This window comes from Aegilops tauschii, chromosome 5 (assembly GCF_002575655.3).
Source record: "Aegilops tauschii subsp. strangulata cultivar AL8/78 chromosome 5, Aet v6.0, whole genome shotgun sequence".
Lineage (NCBI taxonomy): Eukaryota > Viridiplantae > Streptophyta > Magnoliopsida > Poales > Poaceae > Aegilops > Aegilops tauschii.
In genome coordinates, this window is record NC_053039.3 from 111,642,112 (window position 1) to 111,649,934 (window position 7,823).

General features: G+C 47.5%; 1 long non-coding RNA gene across 1 annotated transcript; it reads left to right on the forward strand.

Annotated features, from left to right (window-relative positions):
- The first annotated feature begins 2,555 nt into the window (after positions 1 to 2,555).
- On the forward strand, positions 2,556 to 6,181 carry LOC141023310 (uncharacterized). The gene is made up of 3 exons (XR_012184241.1): positions 2,556 to 2,886; positions 4,245 to 4,322; positions 5,892 to 6,181. It is a non-coding gene; the product is annotated as an uncharacterized lncRNA (long non-coding RNA).
- The last annotated feature ends 1,642 nt before the right edge of the window (positions 6,182 to 7,823 follow it).

Here is a 7,823-nt window from a genome sequence, read left to right on the forward strand (position 1 = left end):
TCTTTACTCGTTCCGTAATACATCATCCCGCAACTAACTCATTAGTTGCAATGCTTGCAAGGCTTATAGTGATGTGCATTACCGAGTGGGCCCAGAGATACCTCTCCGACAATCGGAGTGACAAATCCTAATCTCGAAATACGCCAACCCAACAAGTACCTTCGGAGACACCTGTAGAGAACCTTTATAATCACCCAGTTACATTGTGACATTTGGTAGCACACAAAGTGTTCCTCCGGTAAACGGGAGTTGCATAATCTCATAGTCATAGGAACATGTATAAGTCATGAAGAAAGCAATAGCAACATACTAAACGATCAAGTGCTAAGCTAACGGAATGGGTCATGTCAATCACATCATTCTCCAAATGATGTAATCCCGTTAATCAAATGACAACTCTTTTTTTATGGCTAGGAAACATAACCATCTTTGATCAACGAGCTAGTCAAGTAGAGGCATACTAGTGACACTCTGTTTGTCTATGTATTCACACATGTATCATGTTTCCGGTTAATACAATTCTGGCATGAATAATAAACATTTATCATGATATAAGGAAATAAATAATAACTTTATTATTGCCTCTAGGGCATATTTCCTTCATCACTTTCATCAATATTATCAGTTTCAATAATTTCATTCTCTCTAACCCTAGCAAGTTGTTCATCAAGAAATTTACCTAATGGCACAGTATTATCAAGCATTGAAATAATTTCATCATAAGTATCATGCATAGGAGAAGTGGCATCATCAATAACATGCGACCTATCAGAATCAATAGCAGGTGTAGGTGTCGCAAATTTACTCATAACAGAAGGTGAATCAAGTGCAGAGCTAGGTGGCAGTTCCTTACCTCCCCTCGTAGTTGAGGGATAAATCTTGGTTTTTTCGTCTTTCAAGTTCCTCATAGTGATCAGCAGATATAAATCCCAAGTGACTCAAAGAATAGAGCTATGCTCCCCGGCAACGGCGCTAGAAAATAGTCTTGATAACCCACAAGTATAGGGGATCGCAACAGTTTTCGAGGGTAGAGTATTCAACCCAAATTTGTTGATTCGACACAAGGGGAGCCAAAGAATATTATCAAGTATTAGCAGTTGAGTTGTCAATTCAACCACACCTAGAAAACTTAATATATACAGCAAAGTATTTAGTAGCAAAGTAGTATGGAAGTAACGGTAACGGTGGCAAAACTAACAGTAGCAGTTTTGTAGTAATTGTAACAGTGGCAACGGTAAAGTAACTAAGAAAAGATCAATATGTGAAAAGCTCGTAGGCGATGGATCAGTGATGGATAATTATGTCGGACGCGATTCCTCATGCAACAGTTATAACATAGGATGACACAGAACTAGCTCCAGTTCATCGATGTAATGTAGGCATGTATTCCGAATATAGTCATATGTGCTTATGGAAAAGAACTTGCATGGCATCTTTTGTCCTACCGTCCCGTGGCAGCGGGGTCCTAGTGGAAACTAAGGCATATTAAGGCCTCCTTTAAATAGAGTACCGGACCAAAGCATTAACACTTAGTGAATACATGAACTCCTCAAACTACGGTCATCACCGGGAGTGGTCCCGATTATTGTCACTTCGGGGTTACCGGATCATAACACATAGTAGGTGACTATTGACTTGCAAGATAGGATCAAGAACTCACATATATTCATGAAAACATAATAGGTTCAGATCTGAAATCATGGCACTCGGGCCCTAGTGACAAGCATTAAGCATAGCAAAGTCATAGCAACATCAATCTCAGAACATAATGGATACTAGGAATCAAACCCTAACAAAACTAACTCGATTACATGGTAAATCTCATCCAACCCATCACCGTCCAGCAAGCCTACGATGGAATTACTCACACACGGCGGTGAGCATCATGAAATTGGTGATGGAGGAAGGTTGATGATGATGGCGACGGATTCCCCTCTCCGGAGCCCCGAACGGACTCCAGATCAGCCCTCCTGAGAGAGATTAGGCTTGGCAGCGGCTCCATATTGTAAAACGCGATGAATACTTCTCTCTGGGTTTTTTTCTCCCCGAACGTGAATATATAGAGTTGGAGTTGAGGTCGGTGGAGCCTCAGGGGGCCCACGAGGCAGGGGGCGCGCCCTCTGTAACGCCCGGATAATTATGCTACAGTAAACCCCTGTTATTGGTGCCATGTGATCATGTTACTGTTGCTAATCTCTGTTTGATCCAAATCACAATTCGAATTAAAACCGAGTTTAAAGTCAGATTTCAAATTTTGTCAAACATGCAAACTAAAATGTTGATCATGTGAAAAATATTCAATTCTTAATATTGGTGGTGAACCAACTTTTTATAAACTGGCTTAGTGCCCTAAAACAAATGAAACAGAAACAAATGAAAAAAAGCAAAATAGAAAATAAAACACCCCCTGTTCCCAGGGCCTTAGCCCACTAGAGCTGGCCCATCCCACTTCCCCCTTGCGGTCGTTCCCTCCCCCGACACTGCTCATCCGACCGAGCGGCTAGTCGCTGTCGAACCCCCTCGCCGGCAGCGCCGGGGATAAGGACGAGCCCCCCCCTCTCCGCCTCATCAGCTCCACTTCCCCCCTGCGTAGATATTTTTCCCTCGCCTTCTCCACCTCTCCATCCCCGCCTCCAGATCCGTCACCCAAACGCAGCCTTCGCCACGCCGCTCCGGTCACGCGGCCACCGGCGTTCCGCGCTCGCAGATCTTGTCCACGAGCTCCGTCTGCTTCTTCCTCTTCGTCTGGTGCTATCCTCTGGAGACGGCGTGCACGGCAGCGACGTGATCGAGCTCGTCCTCGTCTTCGGCTGCCGTCTCTTCTCCGACGAATCCCGCCACCGACTGCTGCTACAAAACTGTCGCCGGCCTTTCTTGAGCCACCCGGTGAGCTTCGTTTCCCCTTCTTTGTTTTGCTTCTCGTCTTCGCGCCCGCCTGTAGCTCCTATCCCTGTGCCCACGCACCCCCGAGCGCCGCGTGCTGCTGCCCTGCGCCAGCGGCTCGCCAGCCACGCCGGCCTCGCTCGCGCCCGCAAGCCCCTCCCCGTGCCACCCGCCTTGCCACTTCGGCCGCGCTCACGCTCCTCCTGGCCGCTCCACCCCGGCACCCGCCTTCGCACGCCCGAGTGCTGCTCGCGGACGCTCCCCCGCCTCGCCTGACGCGGCCACCGCCTGCGTGCTGCAGCTGCCAGGCCCGCGCACGCGCGCGTGGCCGCGCCGTCGCCGCTCGCGCCCCGTTCCCTCCCGCCGCTACTCTGCATAGCCCGACGCCGCGGCTCTGCTCCACCCGCGCTGTCGTCGCCTGAGCAGCTCTGCCGCACCGCCGCTAGCCCGCTGCTCGCCCTGGGCCGCCTCGCTCAACACCGGCGCCTCAGCAGATCGCCTCCGTACCCCCCCCCCCCCCCCCCCCCCCATCCGATGCGCCACTTCGCGGGCTCTCCAACGCGCTCGCCGGCGCCCCCAACGGCCGTCGGAGTTGGCCGGCCAGAGCCCTCTGCCGGCGCCCTCTGTTGCCCCTCGGGTGCGGGCGCCAGCATCCGCCCACCCGATAGCCCAGTGCATGCTATGGCCAATGGGCCTTTGACAGGCGGGCCCAGCCACTGTCTAAAAAAAAAGAAATGTAACAAAATATAGATTAATAAAAATAATTAATTTATTAGTTAAATGTTTAATTAAATTAGCTAATTAAAGTTTATTAGCCTAATAGCCTAGCTAGACTAAATTAACTAGTTAGTTAATGTAACAGTCAATGACAGGGGGCCCCACCCCCTGTTGACCAGTCAAACGTTGACTGGTCAACTGGGACCCCCTTGACCCACATGTCACCCTCTGGTACACTTCTGTATACACAGATCTGGGTGCCCCTAGCATTTTAACAATTAATTTCGAATTAATAATAAATTCAGAAATTGTTTAAAACTTTGAAAAATCTTAGAAAATAATCCATAACTCGGATGAAAAAGTTTTATACATGAAAGTTGCTCAGATCGACGAGACGAATCCGAATACGCAGTCCATTCGTCCGCCACACGTCCCTAGCATAACAAACATGCAACCTTCCCCCTCCGTTTCATCTGTCCAAAAATGCCAAACTTCGGGAAAGCTTCCCCGGATGTTTCTCCCTTTGCCGGTAGCGTGTAGTACTGCGTTAGATCACCCCTAGCGCTGCATTTGACTTGTCATGCATAGTATTGCACTTGTTTGCTCTGTATTTATTGTTTCTTCCCCCTCTTCTTCTCCGGTAGACCCCGAGACTGCTGTTGATGTCCCTATGATCGACTACGTCGACGACGACCCTTCTTCCCTTTCAGCGGAGCTTCCAGGCAAGCCCCCCCTTTGATCATCCCGATATCGCCCATTCCATTCTCTCATGCTTGCATTAAATTTTGCTACTGTTATTGATTGCTCCTATTCTGATGCATAGACTGCTTTTGTACCTGCTATTGTTACCTACCTGCTTACCCTAAACTTCTTAGTATAGGTTGGTTAGAGATCCATCAATGACCCCCACCTTGTTCTTGTTGCTCCTGCTTCATCTTCGACGACTCGATCAACGTGATCGATAACCAGAGCCTGACACCTCACATCACATCACGCCCCTTTAGTTGCTCGACTATGCAGAGCTACTATCGAGTGCCGAGGGTGATCCCTCATAACGCACTCCTGATGATAATTCTGTAGTGTAGCTATTCGGTCGTGGTCATCGAGGGTGGTTCCTCTTTCACTATTCCCGATACGGCTCTGTCGTGCAACACCTCAAGTGTGAACCTCGAGGGTGGATCCTCTTACGTTCACCTTGATGATTACATGGAGTGGAATCCTCCGTGGGTGATTCCTCGGGTTTTCCCTTTGATGTTTGGACACACCGTTACCCGGATTTTACTTGAGACCATTGTTGAAGTCGGGTCGGCCCTAAGGGGTACCCGCGAGTTGATGTGGAAGTCGGGCGGGCCCGTTGAGCACCCGCGAGTTTTCCACGTGGCACGGCCGGGCATTCTGGGCCCTTGCCGTAAGTCCATGAGACGGGGCGACGGGGTCACATTATCATGAGTCTCTGCTCGTCCCCGCGAGCCCCCAATGCACTAACAGGTTTGGGTATTTGTTCTGAGTTGGCCTCTGGCCTTTACGCACTAGCCACCACGCGAGAATAGATATGGGCCTCGACGTCGCAGTATCAGCCGAAGCTTTGTCAGATGTCCAGTTCAGCATTGTGGCACGGTCGGATCGTGCCATCCACTACACGGGTGGTGCTGGTATCCACCCTGCACACAACGACCCGGAGTGCAATGGGCGATGGGCCCAGACCCCGGAGTGCTTAGGATGTAGACCGACGGGGACCTCTCTGCTGAGCCTAGGTAGGGCCGCGACGTGTTGATCTTCCGAGGCCGGGCATTGACCCCAGAAAGGTGTGTCCGGCCAAAGTGATCGAGTGTGTTGGGTAACGTGGTGCACCCCTGCATAAGTTATATATTCGAATACCGTGTCCACGGTAATGGACTTTCAGACTTGTATCCAGATCTTATATAACTAGAAATGGATACTTGAGATATGTGATGGATATGTGGTTCCGGGATTGCTTTCTCGTAGGGAGTCGAGGAAGGATCTCTGAGCGTTGATGCTACAACATGATTGTTAAATATAAACTGTTATTCTTTACTCTTCTACATGCTGCAAGATGCTTGGAGCTGCTTGAAGATGCTAGTCTTCGATAGGCTAGGCATTCCCCCCCTATTCTGGCATTCTGCAGTTCAGTCCACAGATACAACCCTTCCATTTGATACCAATGCATACTTAGTATAGATCTGATGCTTGCGAGTACTTTGGATGAGTACTCACGGTTGCTTTGCTACCCCTTTTCCCCCTTCCTTCTTCTTTCCGGTTGATGCAACCAGATGGTGGACCCCTGGAGCTAGATGCCACCGCCGACGTATGCTACTACGTGGAGACCGCCGACGACCAGGAGTAGTTAGGAGGTCCCAGGCAGGAGGCCTTGCCTCTTCGATCATTGTTGCTTTTGTGCTAGCCTTCTTAAGGCATCCTTGCTTAACTTATGTCTGTACTCAGCTATTGTTGCTTCCGCTGACTCTTGTGTATCGAGCTTGTATTCGAGCCCTCGAGGCCCCTGGCTTGTAATATGAAGCTTGTATTTTTTTCAATTTGTGTCTAGAGTTGTGTTGTGATATCTTCCTTTGAGTCCCTGATCTTGATCGTACACATTTGCGTGTATGATTAGTGTACGATTGAATCGGGGGCGTCACACCCTCCACCCTCGTGGACAGGGTGTGGGCCCCCTGGTGTTAATTCTTTCGCCAGTATTTTTTATTAATTCCAAAAATATTCTCCGTGAAGTTTCAGGTCATACCGAGAACTTTTATTTCTGCACAAAAATAACACCATGGCAATTCTGCTGAAAACAGCGTAAGTTCGGGTTAGTTCCATTCAAATCATGCAAGTTAGAGTCCAAAACAAGGGAAAAAGTGTTTGGAAAAGTAGATATGTTGGAGAATCATCGCTTCCTCATAGTTCGTAGGTTCATCATGGTCTAGTAACATGACTTCCAGAACAGGATTACCATACCACTCTGGTGCGGAACGTACTCTGGTTGACCTACGAGGTTCGGTAGTAACTTGATCTGAAGTTTCATGATCATTAAAATTAACTTCCTCACTAATTGGTGTAGGCATCACTAAAACTGATTTCTGTGATGTACTACTTTCCAATTCGAGAGAAGGTACAATTACCTCATCAAGTTCTACTTTCCTCCCACTCACTTCTTTCGAGAGAAACTCCTTCTCTAGAAAGGATCCATTCTTAGCAACAAGATCTTGCCTTCGGATCTATGATAGAAGGTGTACCCAACAGTTTCTTTTGGGTATCCTATGAAGATGCACATCTCCGATTTGGGTTCGAGCTTATCAGGTTGAATCTTTTTCACATAAGCATCGCAACCCCAAACTTTAAGAAACGACAGCTTTGGTTTCTTGCCAAACCAAAGTTGGCATGGTGTCGTCTCAACGGTTTTAGATGGTTCCCTATTTAATGTGGATGTAGCCATCTCTAAAGCATAACACCAAAATGATAGTGGTAAATCGGTAAGAGACATCATAGATCACACCATATCTAATAAAGTATGATTACGACGTTCGGACACACCATAACGATGTGGTGTTCCTGGTGGCGTGAGTTGCGAAACTATTCCACATTGTTTCAAATGAAGACCAAACCTCAAATATTCGCCTCCGCAACTAGATCATAGAAACTTTATTTTATTGTTATGATGATTTTCCACTTCACTCTGAAATTCTTTGAACTTTTCAAATGTTTCAGACTTATGTTTCATTAAGTAGATATACCCATATATGCTCAAATCATCTGTGAATGTTAGAAAATAACGATACCCCCCGCGAGCCTCAACACTCATCGGACTGCATACATTAGTATGTATTATTTCCAATAAGTCAGTGGCTCTCTCCATTGTTCCGGAGACAGGAGTCTTAGTCATCTTGCCCATGAGGCATGGTTCGCAAGCATCAAGTGATTCATAATCAAGTGATTTCAAAAGCCCATCAGCATGGAGTTTCTTCATGTGCTTTACACCAATATGACCTAAACGGCAGTGCCACAAATAAGATGCACTATCATTATTAACTTTGCATCTTTTTGTTGGGAAACGCACTAATTTCAAAAAAATCCTACACACACGCAAGATCCATCTAGGTGATGCATAGCAACGAGAGGGGAGAGTGTTGTCTACGTACCCTCATAGACTGAAAGCGGAAGCGTTATGACAACGCGATTGATGTAGTCATACATCTTCACGATCC